This window comes from Nannospalax galili, unplaced genomic scaffold, assembly GCF_000622305.1.
Source record: "Nannospalax galili isolate Female #2095 unplaced genomic scaffold, S.galili_v1.0 scaffold451, whole genome shotgun sequence".
Lineage (NCBI taxonomy): Eukaryota > Metazoa > Chordata > Mammalia > Rodentia > Spalacidae > Nannospalax > Nannospalax galili.
The window spans coordinates 3,417,383-3,435,650 of NW_008331662.1; positions in this window are offsets into that span (position 1 = coordinate 3,417,383).

Sequence of the window (18,268 nt, forward strand, 5' to 3'; positions counted from 1 at the left end):
GCTTGCTTTCTTATGCAACACAGGCCCACCTGCGTAGGGATGGCACTACCCACTGTGGACTGGGCCCTTCCACATCACTCAACAATCAAGAAGGTGCCCCATGGACATGGCCACAGGCCAGTCTAATGAAGGCAGTTTCCCAATTGAGGCTCCCTCAACCCAGGTGTGTCAAGTTGACACTAAAGCTATCCAGCACAATTGACCCCTTGTCAACTTGACACACAAACAACACTATTAAACCATAACCTTTCCAATTCTTGTCCCCAAGATATGATGTTAACATTAATATCACAACATAAGACAGTACACCTTAAAAACCCCACAGTCCTTAAAAAATCCAAACACTTAAAAGTCCATAGTCTCTTTTAATAGCCTCTTAACTGTGTGTGGGCCTCTGTAAAATCCAAAACAAGTACTGTCTTATTTCAAAGGGAAGAATCAGGCACACCTAAGAAAAACCAGTCTAGCAAGGTAGCTCAAGGCTGGACATCTGGGAGTCACTCATGATCTTCTGGACTCCAAAGGGCTCTGGCCACTCCACTTCTCTGACTCTGTCATCCACAGCACACACAGCTTGTCTCACAGACCCAGGCCAGCTCCATTCCATACTGTCCTTGGTGGTCATCCTATGGTCCCAGCATCTCCAAAAAGCTGGGGTCTCCACTGAAACTGAGGCTACACCTTCACCAATGGCCTCTTCTTGCCTCTTGGGGTGCAAAGCCTCAGATACTCTCCATGACCCCTTCAATCCTGGGATCTTCACTGCAACCGAAGCTGCACTTTCACCTATGGCCTTTCCTGGCCTCTCAGAGTGCCAAACCTCAGCTGCTCTCTGTGACCCCTTCACAGTTTCAACACCAGAACCATGCAGGAGACTCTTACACATTACCAAGTCCTGATTCTAGCTTGAGATGGAGACTTGGGTCCCCTCTATGTGCTGACCCTGAGGAAATACCTCCCAGAAGATTTCACCTCAGTGATGCTGGTCTCTCGTTACTTATAACTGATTTTTCAGCCCCAGCTAACCAGCATCAATTGTCCCAGTAAAGCAAAGGTTTTGCTTCAGGTTCTGGTCTCTTAATCACAGCCGATTCTTCAACCCCAGCTGACTAGAACCCACAGATTCTTAATTCAAAATCTCACACGAATAGTCCTGATAGTCTCTGCTTCCCTTTGAAGCTTCATGAGCCAGGCCTCCATTGTCTACAACTCTTTCAGCATAACTTTTCCAAGCTCCACAGCAACAAACTCTGAGTAGGCAATGGCTTTTCCAGCCCAAAGTTCCAAACACTTCCACAGACCTCCCAAAAACACCAAGGTCAGGTCTGTTACAGCACTATCCCACTCTCTGATACCAATTTCTGTCTTAGTTTGTTTCTCCATTGCTGTGACAAAACACTCTGAGCAGTTCCAACTTGGGGAGGAAAGGGTTTATTTAGCTTACATATCCTGGGTCACAGTTCATCTGGGAGCCTAAGGTAGGAACTCAGGGCAGGAGCCTGGAGGCAGGAGCTGGAGCACAGGCCATGGAGGATTGCTGCTTACAGACTTGCTTCCCTGACCCCTGCTTAGCTTGCTTTCTTATGCAACACAGGGATGGCACCACCCACAGTGGCTGGGCCCTCCCACATCACTCAACAATCAAGAAGGTGCCCCATGGACATGGCCACAGGCCAGTCCAATGAAGGCAATTTCCCAATTGAGGGTCCCTCAACCCAGGTGAGTCAAGTTGACACTAAAGCTATTCAGCACACAAAGTAAACAAGCAAAAACAATTACAATCAACCTTGCAATACCTCTTGCTGATTAATTTATATGAGACATATTGTTATAAATTATAACATTTCATTCTACACTATTTCTATCGCTCCATCTTATTGATTGATTGATTGATGATTGATTGATTGATTGATTAGGCCTTGCTGTGTAGCTCAGACTGGCCTCAAACTCAAACTGCCTCAGCCTCCTGAGTGCTGGCATTATAGGCCAATGTCACAACACCCATTTCTCAACATTTATCTCTTTTTTTTTGCTTTTTGAGATAGGATCTCACCAAGTAGCCTGGCTGACCTCAAACTCCTGGGTGATCCTTCTGTCTCAGCCCCCTGAGAGCTGAGATTACAAGCATTTGCCCCCATACCTAGATGTTTTGTTTCTATTTTGTTATACTTTGGTTTTTCTTTTTTTTCTTTTCTTTTTTTTTGGGGGGGGGGACAGGGTCTCACTCTATAGCCTAGGCTGGTTTCAAACTTATGCCAATCCTCCTGTCTCAGCCTCAGAGTGCTAAGATTGCAGGTATGGGCTACCACACCCAGCTTAGGTGACTGGTTTTTTAGACAGTGTCTCAAGAAACCTCAAACTTGCTATATAACTGAGATTGGCCTTGAACTCCTGATCTTCCTATCTCTACCTTCCAAGTGCTGGGATTATAGAGTGGGCCACCTCAGGTGTCAGTCTTCATATGTGCTGTTAGCTTTCTTCTATTCATTTCTATTCTCCATGTTAAGCAATTGTTTTTGTTCTCTGTGCAGCATCCTCCATCTCCATCTCCATCTCCAAAAATGCCAGTGGCTCTAATAATAAAATTCTTCAATTCTAATTTGATGAATAGTATTATCAGGGCAGGACCTTCAGTTTTCCTTATGTTTTAATGACTAAAATTCAGGAAGTCCTGCTCTCTTTTGCTTTTCTTTTTTCTAGTGCATGAATTTATTTTTTACTATACTTTAAATTGGAAGCTTCTTGCCTGGTATGGTGGCACTTGGGAGGTGGAAGCAGAAGTTCAAAGTCATCCTTAACTACATACTGAGTTGAGACTAGCTTGGGCTACAAGAGACTCTGTCTCAAAACAAAACACCCAGGTGTCTTGTGAAAAAGTTGGTATAGTGTGTTAGAATTTTTCTCCAAATCTGATTAGTATGCATTGACACATTTATTATTTTCTCTGTCCCTAGTACCATATTAGGCAATAAAACAATATTAGGCAATAAAACAATTAGGCAATAATACATTATTTCCTCACCACCCTTCTCCTGCCCCAGGAAGCCAGGAAGGCACAGATTATTGGAAGTGAGGTGTATAGGAAAATTATGGTGGCTCAGGAAGAAAAGAATGGAAAACAATAAGTCCTTCAAGCAGGGTGTGGTGGTGCACGCCTTTAATCCCAGTACTCAGGAGGCAGAGGCAGGCAGATTTCTGTGAGTTCAAGGCTAGCCTCATCCACATAGTGAGTTCCAGGCCAGCTGGAGCTACAGGGAGACCCTGTCTCAAAAAGGACAAATAAATAAATAAATAAATAAATAAATAAATAAATTCCTTCAATCCAGGGTGTGATCTGTATTTCCCACTGAGAAGGACAGGAGACATCAGATGCCCTGAGGAAACCCAAATTACTGTGGAGACAATGCATGCTTTCCAAAGACATCTTGTCGAGGACAGTAAACAAACTGTGTTTACTGAGGCCCAAATGATGTATAACCTTGAGTTTCTATCCCTCCCTTCTCACTAATTCCTAAATATAAACAATATATGCCCCTACCTCCACAATAAATCCTCTTTACATCTTTGTTTAGAGACAGAAATTCTTTAACTTTTAACTTTGTTGTAAACTACACTCTGTAAAAGTACTAAATATTTTGAATGGGTGGAAGCCACCAGTTATAAGCTGATGGTCTTTGGGGCCTAAAAGGAGTGGAGGGTTTGTACCCTTGAAAAAAATCATTTCTCCTGTTACAGTCATTGGGTCTGTGAAAATGTATAGGACAGATTGTGTTTCACTCCTTTTATTCTCAAGGCTTGTAGAAGTTAGGTTAATACGGTGGGAAACTTTATTCTATTCAAGACTCTGAATATGTTTGTGGCATTTATACATCTAGAGTTTAAGTGATTGCTCCCACCACCATTTGTACATGGATAGTTTTTATCCTAAGAACTATTGGTCCTGATGTATTGTTCGTGATATTAACTATAGTTGATTCAAATAGAAGAAAATATCACAGCAGTTCATACAATAAAACAAAATTAAGACCAACAACTTCCACATTATTGTGAAATAATACATTCTTTACTCACAGAGCTCACTATGTAGTCAAAGTGAAAGCCTGGGGAAGTAAGAATGAGCTCTGTGTAGAAATTATCACCCCTCACCTAACAGAAAGTCTTCAATGAGGATTGGGGGTTGGGATGCAGCTCAGTGGCAGAGTGCTTACCTAGAATGCACAAAGCCCTAGGTTGAATCCAAAACACAGGATAAAGGAAGAAAGGAAGAAAGGAAGGGAGGAAGGGAGGTAGGGAGGGAAGGAAGGAAGAGAAAGAAAAAAGAAAGAATGCTGGGCCTGGTGGCACAGGCCTGTCATCCTAACTTCTGTGAAGAATGAACACAGGTTCAAGGTCTCCCTGGGCTACAGAGAGAGTTTAAAGCCAGCTCAGGCAAACTTGGTGAGATCTTGCTTCAATTTTTTTTCAAAACGGGGACTGGAGAGATAACTCAGTGATTAAGAGCACTGGCTGCTCTTGCAGAGGATCCAGGTTCAGTTTCTGCACCCACATGGCAGATCACAGCTGTCTATGATTCCAGTTCCAGGGGATCCAACACCCTCTTCTGAACTCCACATGCATTGCATACATGTGGTGTACCTACATACATGTGGGGAAAACACATAAAATGAAAAGAAATAATTTTTCAATTAAAAAATTAAAGATAAAAATATCTCAGTGGCAGAGTGCTTGTATAACATGTGCAAAGATGTGGGTTCAAGTCTCAATACTGAACAAAAAGAAGAAACAAATTTAAAATCTTCAGTTTAATTGATGAAGATTACAGAGTTCAATTTAGGAAAATTATATAGACCTAGAGTTCACCAGGCTTGTCAACTAAATATACTTTTATTTGTTTTTCTTTTTTGAGATGAGGTCTCATGTAGCTCATGCTGGCCTCAAACCTCTGATGGTCCTGCCTCCACATCTTAAGTGCTAAGATTAGAGATGTGATACAACGATAGCCACAATATTCTGCCATACTTTGCTTGCTTTGTGTCTAGAAATAAATAACAGAAAAAAGAAAGGCCTAGATGAAACTGATCAAGCTGATTAAGGGAAAATGGCCCTTGAAGTTGTTTTTGTTTCAGTAATTTTTTTTCATTGTTTACTTGCTTGCTTTTTTCCCCTTTGAGAAAAGAATTAATTAAATTGTCTCAAAAGTAGTTGAAGCTGGGTAAATTGGCTTGTAATTTTGGTACTTGCTATGTTAAGCCAAGAGTATCACAAGTTTGAGGCCAGTCTGATCTATTATAGGGAGACCTTGTCAAGAAAGAAGGAAATTTTTTTAAAAAAAAGGAAGAAATGAACTGAAAAGAAAGAACATGGAAAGGAAAATAAAGGAAAAGGGGAAGGAAGGGACTCATTGAGACAGGAAGCTGTGTAGAGGGCAAGATTCAGCGTAAAACCAGTGGGTCAAAAGACAAGACACAGAATCTGGATCACCCATTAGAGGCAATCAGTACCCTGGAGAGCTCCTAAAAGACTCCTTGTTTTGTTTCAGATAGATGCCCTATCTGGCCACACATAAGTTGTTCCATGGTCTGTCAAGACCAGACACTTTCATAAGTGCACTGCATGGGTCTTAAATAAAGTTTTGGTGCTAATTATTTTGGGGGTTGGGGTTAAGGATCATGTTTATTGAAAAAGTAAAAAGTATCATGCCTTTAATCCCAGCACTCGGGAGGTAGAGGCAGGCGGATCTCTATGAGTTCAAGGCCAGCCTGGTCTACATAGTGAGTTCTAGGCCAGCTGGGGCTACAGGGAGACCCTGTCTCAAAAAGACCAAAAAAAAAATTGAAAAAATCACCTGAGAAAAAACTAGGCCAAGAAATGGGTATACAGGCAGGGGTCGTGCTAAGAATATAACCCAGACCTTGTACATACTAGGCAAGTGCTCTATTGCTGAGCTACATCTCTAGCAGCCCCCCCACAAGTTCTTTCCTTTCTTGAGCTCCAAATACATAGCACTCACAGTGACAGCTCTGGTGGGGGCGGATATAGTGGCAGTGGTAAGCATAGGATTGGTTCTGAAGGGGTGGAAGGCACAATGATTTTTGGTAATTACAACAGTTAGCATTTGGGCTTAGGAAGGGAAGAGATTTTGGAGGCAGAAGAAGCTCTGGCTTAAGGTTAAGAAACGCAATATTTTATCAAACCACAACATCAAGGTGACTAAGATAGTTCCTGGAGCAGGAGTGCTGTGGCAGTGGAAAGTTTTTTTATTACTTCCAGGAAACAACGTTTAGCTTGTCAGGAAGTCTAGAGAGAGTGTGTGAACACAGCCAGACACAGTGATGCCAACGGCTAGGTACTACAAAGAGGACATGTTTTAGACTGTGCTTGTAGGTAAAGGCAAAACCAGCAACAAAAATTGTCACTAATTGTATAGCAGGTTGTTTTAGTTGTGTGTTTATTTACTTGTATCATAAATAATATATATAAATATTTTTATTTTTAGACAAGGTCTCACTATGTACCTCAAGTTAGCCTTAAACTCACAGTCCTCATACCTCAGCCTCCTAAGCGTTGGGAATATAGGAATATACCAGCACACCCCACTTTAAGTTTATGTATGGTGGGGAGTGTGTTAGAGTTTGTGTGGAGCTAGAGGTCAATCTCAGGTGTTGTTTCTTGAGAGCTAGCCACCTTATTTTTTGAAACACTGTCTCTTGTTAGCCTGGAGCTCACTGCATGCCTGGCTCTGGGGATTGAACTCAGGTCTTCTTCATATATGTCATGGGCTTTACAGCCTGAGCTGTCTCCCTAGCCCTACTTTTTAAAGATTTATTTTTATTATTTTTAGTTATGGGTACATGTGTGTGCCTATGTGTGGGTATCTGCACATGAGTAGAGAAAGCCATCAAGGTCAGGGGCACTGCATCCCTCTGGAGTTGGTGTAACGGGCAGTTGTGAGACATCTGATATGGGTGCTAGAAATTGAACTCCAGTTGGGTCCACTGCAAGAGCAGTAATAGGTCTTAGCTGCTGACCCATATCTCCAAGCACCCTGGATTCATTTGTTTGTTTATTTGGTCTCAAAACATCTGTGACTCCGGTTGGCCTCAAACTTGCTTTGTATCTGAGGATGACCTTGAATTTGTGATCTTCCTGCTTCTACCTCCCAAGGGCTGGGATTATAGGCATATGCTACCACACCTGATTTATGAGATACTGGAGACCAGGGTTTCAAGTATACTTGTCAAGTATGCTACCAATTGAGCTACATCCCCAGACTTATTTATTTATTTATTTATTTATTTATTTATTTATTTATTTATTTATTTATTATATGTGTATTTATCTTGGTTTTCTGTGATAAGTCTCAGAAAACTCAGGTTAATATTGAATTTGCTATGTAGCAGAGGATGACCTTATATTCCTGGTCCTCCTGCCTCTATTTCCCAAGTGTTGAAATTCTAGGTATGTGCCACTATGCCTGGTTTATTTTGGTTTCTGTGCTGTGGAAAATGTAAAAGGGATTTAGACATCTTTTGCATTCATGATATTGACTCCTATTGTGGGGGGAGGGGAAGAGGGAGAGAGAGAGGGAGGCAGAGAGAGAGAGAGAGAGAGAGAGAGAGAGAGAGAGAGAGAGGGTTTTGCTATATTTCGATTCTCTGTTTCTAGGCATCACCAAGTCAGGGCTGCTGGTTTGTTTGTTCAGACTGATGTCATGACTTCAGCCATCAAAAATTTCACTAGTATGGGACTCGGTAGTTAAGAACACTTGTTGATCAATAAGGAGAACTAGAGGTCAGAACCAGCATCCACATTGGGTGCTTACTCTTCTGGCCTCACACATGTACATATACTCACAGACTCACATATATGCACACAAACACAATAAAGCTTTCTATTCTTGCTTTTTAAAAGATGTATGTATGTATGTATGTATGTATTTTTATGTGTGTATGCCTGAGCATATGCATGTGTATCTTGTACAAGCAGTGCCCAAAGAAGCCAGAAGAGAACATTGGATCCACTGGGACTGGAGTTACAGATGGGTGCTGTGAGCTGAATCCAGGTCCTCTGGAAGAGCAGTCAGTGCTCTTAATTGCTGAGCTGTCTCACTGCCTCCCAGTTGGAGCCTTTAATGTACTCTAAGAGTTCATGTGTTGAAGCTTTGGTCTCCAGCAAATGTTCAGAGGTGAAGTCTTTGTGAGGTAATTGGATCATGAGGGCTCTGACCGTATGAGTGCATTAATCTATTTGAGGAGTTACAACTCTTTTTAGAGGAGGGAAGAAAAGGGAAGGGAAGATTTATTTTTACTCGCAGTTTCAGAAGGCTCAGTTCATCTTCACTTGATTCCAGGCACTTGGGCAGAAGATTGCAGTAGTGGGAGCATCTGGTGGAGCCTGGTCTTCGAGTCAGACTGGAAGCAGAGAAAGGGTCATCTTTTTTTTTTCTCTCTTTCATTCTTTTATTTCTGAAATAAGTTCTCAATATATAACCCAGACTGGCCTCAAACTCATGTTCTTCCTGCCTCTACTTCTTTTTTTGGTTGTTTGTTTCCACATTTTTGAGACAGCTGTAGTTCCAGCTGTAGACCAGGGTGGTCTTGAACTCACAGAGATCCACCTGCCTCACAACCAACTTCCTGTAATTCTAGCTCCAGGGGGTCCGATGATCTCTCTTGGACTCTGAGTGTCTCCCCATTCATGTGCATATACCCACACCACACACACACACACACACACACACACACACACACACACACTTGCCAGGAGTGGTAGTGCATGCCTTTAATCACAGCACTGGGGAGGATTTAAAATATTTTATTATTTTTATTTTATGTGTGTGGGTCTTTTGCCTACATGTGTGTAAGTGAACCACATAAGTGCAATGCCCATCAGAAGAGGGTGTTAGATCCCCTGGGACTGGCGCTATGGATGGTTGTTAGCTGCCATGTGGGTGCTAAGAATCAAACCCAGGTCCTCTGGAAGAACAGCCAGTGCTCTTAAATGCTGAACTATCTCTCCTATTTTTATTTTATGTGTGTGGGTCTTTTGCCTACATGTGTGTAAGTGAACCACATAAGTGCAATGCCCATCAGAAGAGGGTGTTAGATCCCCTGGGACTGGCGCTATGGATGGTTGTTAGCTGCCATGTGGGTGCTAAGAATCAAACCCAGGTCCTCTGGAAGAACAGCCAGTGCTCTTAAATGCTGAACTATCTCTCCTGTCCCCAAGAAAAAGTAACCAGGCTAAGCCACCATCTACTGAAATCCTTGAAAATGATGAGCTGAAATAACCTTTCTGTCCTTTAAGTTGATTTCTTACAGGTATTTAGTCATGGCAATGGAAAGCTAGCTAACACAATATGTTAATCAAAGGATTTTTCTTCTCTTTTCTTCCTCTCTCTCTTTCTTTTCTTTCTTTTTTTCTCTTTTTGAGACAGGGTGTCCCTGTAGCCCCAGTTGGCCTGGAACTTGCTATGTAGACCAGCCTGGCCTCAAACTTACAGAGATCCATCTGCCTCTGCTTCCCAAGTGCTGGGATTTCAAAGGCCTTTTCTAAGATCTTTGTTTTTCATGGGTGATGCTGGGAATTAAACTTAGGGCCTCACTCATCCATGCTAGGCAAGCACTCTACTACTAAACTATATTTATGGCCTATTTTTCTAAAATCTTAAAGCTTCTTCATTCACTGGGGATGTGGAAGCAGGAGGATTTAGAATTCAAAGCTGGTCTTGGGCTACATAGTGAGTTTGAGGTAGCATGAGCTAGCTGTAAGAGACCCTGTGTCTAAAATGAAAAAAACAAAACTCCCAAAAGGAGCTGAAGGGATACCTCAGCAGTTAAGAACACTTACTGCTCTTTCAGAGGACCTAGGTTCAATTCCCAGCACCCACATGCAGCTAACAACCATTTGTAATTCCAGTTCCAGGGGATCAAATGCCCAATTTTGCCCTCTGTCAACATTCCATGCACAGGTACAATTCCATACATGCAGGCAAAACACTCAGAATAAAGTAAAAATAAAATAAAATCTTAATCCCAGGACTCAGGAAGCAGAGGCAGGAGGATCTCTGTGAGTTCAAGGCCAGCCTTGTCTACATAATGAGTTCCATGACAGCTAGGGCTACAGAGAGACCCTGTCTCAAAAAGATTAAAAAAAAAAATTGAAAACCTACATCCAGCATGAAATGGGGAAGTAAAAACAGACCCTAATCTTATCAGAGAAGGATTTTCCTCTTTCTGATCCCTACAGACTTAGATTATCACATACAAGCACAAACAGATGTAATCAATCTAATCCTACCTGCTGCTTGCAACACAAAGGGGATAAGTCTCCTCAATTCCAATGAATATCCAATATTGACAGGACTTGATATACATCACACACAAACACAGACACATACACACACATAGACACACACACACACACATAGATACACACTCACATACACACACACTATTCTGGGTCAAAGACAAGGAAGTGTCATGAGGGGTTAAAGCTACATGTTTAGGTCACAAGAGGAGCCCAAAGTCTAGTAAGCCTGTTTTACATTATAAGCAAGCTGAGATAGTGTTAAATGGTCTTAAAAATTAGATTAACTTTTTGGTTACAAGGTTAGGTAAGAATCATTTGTTCAAAAAAGTCATTCCCACAGTTTCCCCTTCTTTGTTTTATAAAAGAAGCATGTCCTATTTGTAAAGGTCATTTCCACATTTTACCCATAACCAGTCACATTCAAAAGACTAATTCCACATTGACATCATTTTATTCAATGATATACAGGACAGGAACCACAACTTATTGTCTGGGAAACCCAACAACATTGCAGCCTTGTAGGACTCATTCTCAAAGGAATAGCTAACAACCTACACAGCTGCCTGGGAACTATCTCATGTAACTCTCTGAATAGATTTACACATTGTGTATGAGCTGGAATTGCTTATCCCGACTAGTTTTAGCTAAGGGAAAAATTTAATATTTTAGCTTTTAGACTGTCTAAATAAAGGAAGGGACCCTGTCTAGGTAGAGGAATTGCAAATGGCCTTTGGATTTTAATGCTATTGCTATTTTTAAACTAACTTCCTCCCTTTCTTTCTTCTTTTCTTCCTTGTGTTATCCTGGCTGATCTTGAACTTGTGGGTTCAAGCAAACTTTCCACTTCAGCCTAAGCCTCCTCAGTAACTGGGATTACAGTTATGCCCCACAACATTTTGTTTACAGTATTTCTTCAATGACATTTAAAAAAGATTTATTATTTTTATTTTATGTGTGTGAGTGTATTGCTTGCATGGAGGTAGGTGCATCCTTGTTGTACAATGCCCTCGGAGATTAGAAGAGGGCATCAGATCCCCTGGAACTGGAGTTACGGACAGGTGTTAGCTGCCATGTGGGTGCTGGGAATTGAACCTGGGTCCTCTGCAAGAGCAATCAGTGCTCTTAACCACTGAGACATCCCTCCAGCCCCTCAATGACATTTTTTAACATGTATTTATTTATTTATTTTGTGTGTATGTGTGTGTGTGTGTGTGCGCGTGCGTGCACACATAGGGGGAGCATGTGTTCATACACATATGCAGGTCAGAGGACAACTTTCCCAAGTCAGTTTTCTCCTTCCACCATGTGGGATCCAGGGATTGAATTTAAGTCATCAGGCTTAGCAACAAGCTCCTTTACCAATTGAGCCATCTTTCTGGCCCTTCAATGACTATTTTCTAGACCTCATAATCAAGGAGATATCTCTGTATTCATGCTTATATGTCATTGCTGGAGAGGGAATGTGTCATGCTTTGGTTGTCAATTTGACACACCCGGGAAGAGGGAACCTCAATTATTACAGCATTAGCTATAACAGATTGGCCTTTGGGAATTTCTGTGAGGCATTTTGTTGATTGTTGAGTGATGTGGGGGGTCCCAGCCTACTCTGGGTGGTGCCACCCCTAGGAAGGTGGGCCTGGGATGTATAAGAAAGGTAACTGAGAAGCAAGCCAGTAAGCAGTGTTTCTCCATGGTCTCTGCTTCAGCTCCTGCCTCTAAGTTCCTGCCTTGAGATCCTGCCCTGCCTGACTTCCCTCAGTAATGGATTATGACCTGGAGTTGTAAGCTGAACTCAACCCTTTCCTCCACAGGTTGCTTTCGATTATGATGTTTTATCACAGCAATAGAAAATAACTAGGACAGAACAACACTATTGAGCTGTTCACGTGCTATTTTGTGGAAGCAAGGCCAGTCATGACGGCATATACCTTTAATCCCAGAACTTGGGCGGCAGTGGCAGGTGAATCTCTGTGAGTTCCAGGCCACCCAGGGTTACATATTTGAGACCCTGTCTCAAAAACAAAACAGATAAACAACAACAACAACAAAAACAATTTGTGGAAGTGAAACCTCTGCTTTACTGGGACAATTGATGCTAGTTAGCTGGGGCTGAAAAATAAGCTATGATTAATAAGAGACATATCATTGAGGTGAAATCCTCTGGGATATATTTCCTTACGATCAGCATACAGAAGCTATGGTCGAGAAGGGGGCAAGGCTGCACCTCAAGATGAAAGCAGAACTTGATAATGTATAAAAATCTCACACATGGTACTGATTTTGGCACCATGAAACCTATAGAATTGAAGTCATGGAGAGAATCCAAGGCTTGGCCCTGGGTGAAGCTAGGAGAGGCCATTGGTGAAGATGCAGCCTCAGCTGCAGTGGAGACCCTAAGATATTGGAGATCGCCAAGACCATGGCATGAGCACCAAGGACAGAGGCAGGTGTGCCATAGAGCTGGCTGGAACCTAGGAGACAAGTTGTGTGTGCTGTAGATGGCAGAGCCGGAGAAATGGAGCTGCTCAAGCTTTTTGGAGCTCAGAAGATCATGAGTGATTTTCCAGGTGTTAGATATTGAGCTGCAATGCTGGATTTTGGTTTTGCTTATGTGTGCCTGGTTCTTCCTTTTTGAAATAAGAAAGTGTTTAGCGTGTCTTTTTCTTTTATTTTACAGGAGCCCATAGTTAAGAGACTGGAGTTTTAAAGAGACACTGGACTTTTAAAGTGCTTAAATTCTTAAAGACTGTGGGACCTTTAAAGTTGTACTGTATTTTATATTGGGTTGTTAATGTAAAATCTTGGGGACAAAGAAATAAAAGGCTATGGTTTAAAATGATATATTTGTGTATCAAGGTTGACACGGGGTAGACTGTTCTATTACACTGGTATTATTGTAAATTGGTCTAAAACAATTTTTTTGAGATAAGGTCTTGTTTAGTCCAGGCTGACTTTGAACTCTGTAGCTGAGAACTCTGTGTCTCTGTATCCTGAACTCCTGGTACTCCTGCCTCCTCCTCCTAAGTGGTAGGATTAAAAGCAGGCACCATCCACTCTCAGCAAAAGCCTAAGAACTTTTGGAAAGCAATTGTTAGTATATACTTTGATAGTCATAATTTCTTTCTTCTTTAACCTAAGGGTTTCATTCAAGTAAGAGGCAATCCAAATAGAAATTCCAATCTGAGGGAAGGAGTCTCATGATCAGTAAAGCTTGAAAAGTTATCAAGAAATCAAAATTTGGATGTATTATTGAGATAGAAAAGTCAAGCTTGTAATCAAGAAAAAAGATAAATGCATAAAAAGTATCTCAGGTGGGGCTGAAGGCTGGCTCAGAGGTTAGGAGTACTGGCTGTTCATTCCAGTTCCAGTTCCAAGTCAGCCTGGTCTACATAGGGAGTTCCAGGCCAAGTAGGGCTACAGGGAGAGCTTGTCTCAAAAAAAAAAAAAAAAAAAAAAAAGATACAGTTATAGCTGCTTCAGTGGCCTGGCAGCATGGAAATTGTCTTATTATGAGTGGAAATTTTCTTAGGGAAATATCTAGAGTAATTAGAATAATGAAAATGTGTTAATATAAAGACATTCATTTCTCAAGGCATAACTCTGTGCAACCTAATTATGTAGAAATCAAAAGTTAAACTAATACAATAGTCACTTAATGGAATACTGAATCTGCAAAATAATTGCACTTTTTAAAAATTATTATTTTTATTTTATGTGTACAAGTGTATTGCCTGAATGTATGTCAGTGCACCCGTGTCGTGCAATGTTGCGGAGGTCAGAAGAGGGCTTTAGATTCCTCTGGAACTGGAGTTAAGGAAGGTTGGTAGCTGCCATGTGGGTGCTGGGAATTGAACCCGGGTTCTCTGCAAGAGCAGTCAGTGCTCTTAACCCCTGAGCCATCTCTCCAGCCCCATAACTGCACTTTTTATATGATAAAAATATGAAACAAAATAAAAATTTAACCATGATATGAGATTTTGAGCAAGATTCTTTCTTAAAGGTTTTAAACTTGGGATGATATGGTCACAATATATTGTGATTGTGTCTAAATAAGGCTTCAGATATTTATCTGAATAGAAATACCAAAAGAAATGCCATTCATGTTTCATTCCTTAAATACTGTGGGTTTTACTCTCAGTAAAGAGATAAAAGGCCATTTCTCCTTTGCATGGAAAATCTGATCCCTAATTATCTCTCTAGTTCTGTTCCTCTGGTTACCTGATAAAAAGTAAATGGTCATCTGTGTTACTAAGCAACAGTACTTCCAGTAAGAACTACTGATTTGTCAACTCTAACTGGACAGGTGAGTTATAAATGAATTATAAATATATAGTAGAAAGCAAGGTGTAACCACCTTGTGGAATTATGTGCAGCTATAATTCCAGGATTTGCAAGGTAGTGGCAGGAATATCAGGGGCTCAAGGCCTGCCTCAAACAAAAATTAATATTAAATTTTTATTGCAAATCTAGAAGTTTCTCTAGATATATGCCCATTCACTCATTATTCATTTACTTCATGTAAACTTATATTCAGATTACAGTAATAATAATTAGTTTTTCTTTGTGTTAGGCAGGGTCCAGGAGAGAGAAATCACAAAGGAAATTGAATAGGAAAAGTTTCCTATATGGAATTACTAACTATCACAAGGACTTACAGAAAGGATTGGTTAGTAAGGGGTAGAGAGACCTGAACAGCACAGTTCTCGTGGTATGAACCTAGGACCTCCTTTGTGAAGCAACAGCTGAGGTGACTCCAGTGCTCATTCATCAACAATGAAAAGTCCAAGGAAGGAGTCAAGACTGAGAATGACAATTACATCAATTTTAAGGTGGTGGGAAGAGGGTAGCGAGATGGCTTAGCAGCTTAAAGGTGCCTGCTACTAAGCCTGAAGACCTGAGTTTGATTCCTGGGATGAATCATGGTAGAAAGGGAAGAACTAACTCCTGTAAGTTGTCCTCTAACCTCCATATGCAAGTGCGCCATGATGTGCACATGTGTATATACTATACATGCACACAAAATAAATACGTGTAATACCAAATTAAAGGTAGTGGGAGAGAATGATTTTGTGGTGCAGTTTAAGATTAAGAGACACAATTCACTTAGTAAATTAATGAAAGCCTATTGTGAAGGACAGCGTTTGCCAACAGTTAAAGATTCCAGTTTGAATGGATACCTATGTACAGTTGTCAATGGAGAATGAAGATACCATTGCTGTGTTCCAGTAGCTGACAGGAGCTATCAACTAAAAAGGGAGCCAGAACTCTGTTCCTACAAACCAAAAATACATTCTGTTGTAAAACTGCAATTGGAAATCAGGTGTGGTGACAGGTACCTGTAATGCTAGCATTAGGAAGCAGAAGCAGGAGGACAGTAGTGAATTTGAGGCCACCTTGGTCTGTATAACCTTGTCCCCCCCAAAAGAAAAATAAAGCCCCCTAGCCAATGAATTAAAATCATACAAACAAAAAAACCTAGACTCACGTAGCCCCCCATCAAAAAAAAAATAGCCAGGGATAGTGGTGCTGCAAATTTGAGGTTAGCCTGGTCTACATAGCAAGGTCCAGGCTAGCCAAGGTCATATAATGAAACCCTATCCAAACAGACAGACAGACAGATGACAAGCAAACAAGCAACGAAAACAAAAACCCTTAACTTCCAAAGCAAAATAATAAATAATAATTAAAAACCCTGCAATTTTGTCTCCCACATTCTGCCTGCTACTGTTACTTCTTTTATTTTCCCTTCTCATTCCTTTATTGTACATAAAATAGCTGATGTATGTGCACAAGCATATTGTATCTTTTTTTTTTTCCTAATGAGTGGCTAGAGAGATAGCTTGGTGGTTAAGAGCACTTACTGCTCTTGCAGAGATCCCACATGGTGGCTAACAACCATCTGTAAATCTCAGTTCTGGGGATCTGATGACCTCTTCTGGCTTTTGTGGACACTGCATGCACATAGTACACTTACCACATAGGTAAAACACACACATAAAATTAAAAAATTTAAAACCAAAAACCATTACAAAAATGAAAATTGAAACCACACACAAACCATTTTACCTCTACTGCATGAGTAAAATCAGAAAGATAGAAAATAGCAAGTATTTATACTTTGGAAAACTATCTGGCAATATTTTTAATTAAAATGGGTTTATTAGATTAGCTTACTGGTTCAATTAGTCTGGGTAGTCCAACAATGGCTGTCTTCACACTGGAGGGTCTGAGATCCAAGTAGTTGCTCAGTTCATGTGTCTAGAGGCCTCAGCAGTTTCAATTGGGTGCTGAAGGCCTGGAGGATTCCTGGAGAGTCACTGATCTTCCATTCACGTTGGAAGGTTGAAGATGCTGACTTTCGATGTCAGCAAAGGCTGACAGTGCCAACAACAAAGTAGATGTACTAACCAGTGGGCTATAAAAGTAGGCAGGCAAAGGTGGGCTTTTTGGTTATTTGTTTTTTAGACAAGCTCTTATGTATACTAGGCTGGCCTTGAACTGGATATGTTGTAAGTAGGACTTCTGCTTCCAGTGCTGGGATTATAGGTGTATGTCACCATGCTCTGTTTATGCAGTGCTGGGTACTGAACCCAGATCTTCATGTATGCGAGGCAAGCACTCTGACAATTGTTAGTGCTATATCCACAGCCTTTTTTTCTGGGTGGGTGGGATGAGGCAGGGGAGGACGGAATCTCACATAGCCCAGGCTGGCCTTGAATTCACTATGTAGCCAAGGATAATATTGAACTATTGATTCTCCTGCCTCTATCTCCTGAGTACTGGGATTATAGACTTGTTCCACCAGGTCCAGATGGCAGTATCTTAAAAAGTTAAACACAAACTTACCATAAACTCAATAATTAGACTTCTAAGAATCTACTCAAGAAAAATAGAAACAAATATCTACACAAAGAATTTTACAGAAGTGTCCATAGAAGATTCATTCACAATAGCCAAACAATTGGTAATGACCTACATGTCCTTCAAGGATGGATGGGTAGACAAAAAGTGGTACATTCATACAACAGAGTTCTAATAAGCAATAACAAGGAAAGGAATATTGACTGGTACAATGTTAATGAACCTCAAAAACATTACACTGAGTGCAAGAAGTCAGACATGAAAGGACATATGAGACCATTTATATGAGATCTCCAGATAGTAGATTGGGGATGGAAAGAAAGACGGATGTCCAATGGGCATAAGGAATGGGGATAGGGTAATAAACTTTCTAAACTTGGTTTGCAGTAATAGTTGCACAATACTAGTCTGCTTATTGTAGTCATTTAGGAACATAAAATGACAGATATTTTATGCTAACACAAATTTCCATGATTACCACAGTAGGGACAGGGAAACGTGTCTCTACCTGTTGAAGATTCTGCTGGGCCAGACTAGACATTACTTCCCCTTCCATTTTCTTGGACAAAGTTACATAGCCAACTTCAAGAATACCAGTGCAGTTTCAGCGTATGTCTAGAAGAATGGAGAAACAGAATGTCTGTGAAGCAAGTAACAACATAAAGAGCATAGTTTAGTCTGACTAAAGTTACTTTGTTTTATTCTTTTGAAGGATATGACATCTGTTTCTTCTTAAAGTCTGACTCTATTGCATTTTGCTCTGGTAATAGAAATTTCAAAGACCACAGTTATAGGTATTCTTTATATATATATATTTAAAATTATATTTATTATTTTTATTCTATGTGTATGCATGTATTGCCTGCATGTAGGTAAGTGCACCAGTGTCGTACAATGCCGGCAGAGTTCAGAAGAGGGCATTGGATCCCCTGGAATTGGAGTTACGGGCAATCGTTAGCCTCCATGTGGATCATGGGAATCGAACCCAGGTCCTCTGCAAAAGCAGCCTCTTAACTACTGAGTCATCTCTCCAGTCCCCACCATCTAAAATCTTAAGGGAACAGCTCTGACTACTCAGTTTCCCCTCCACTGCAAA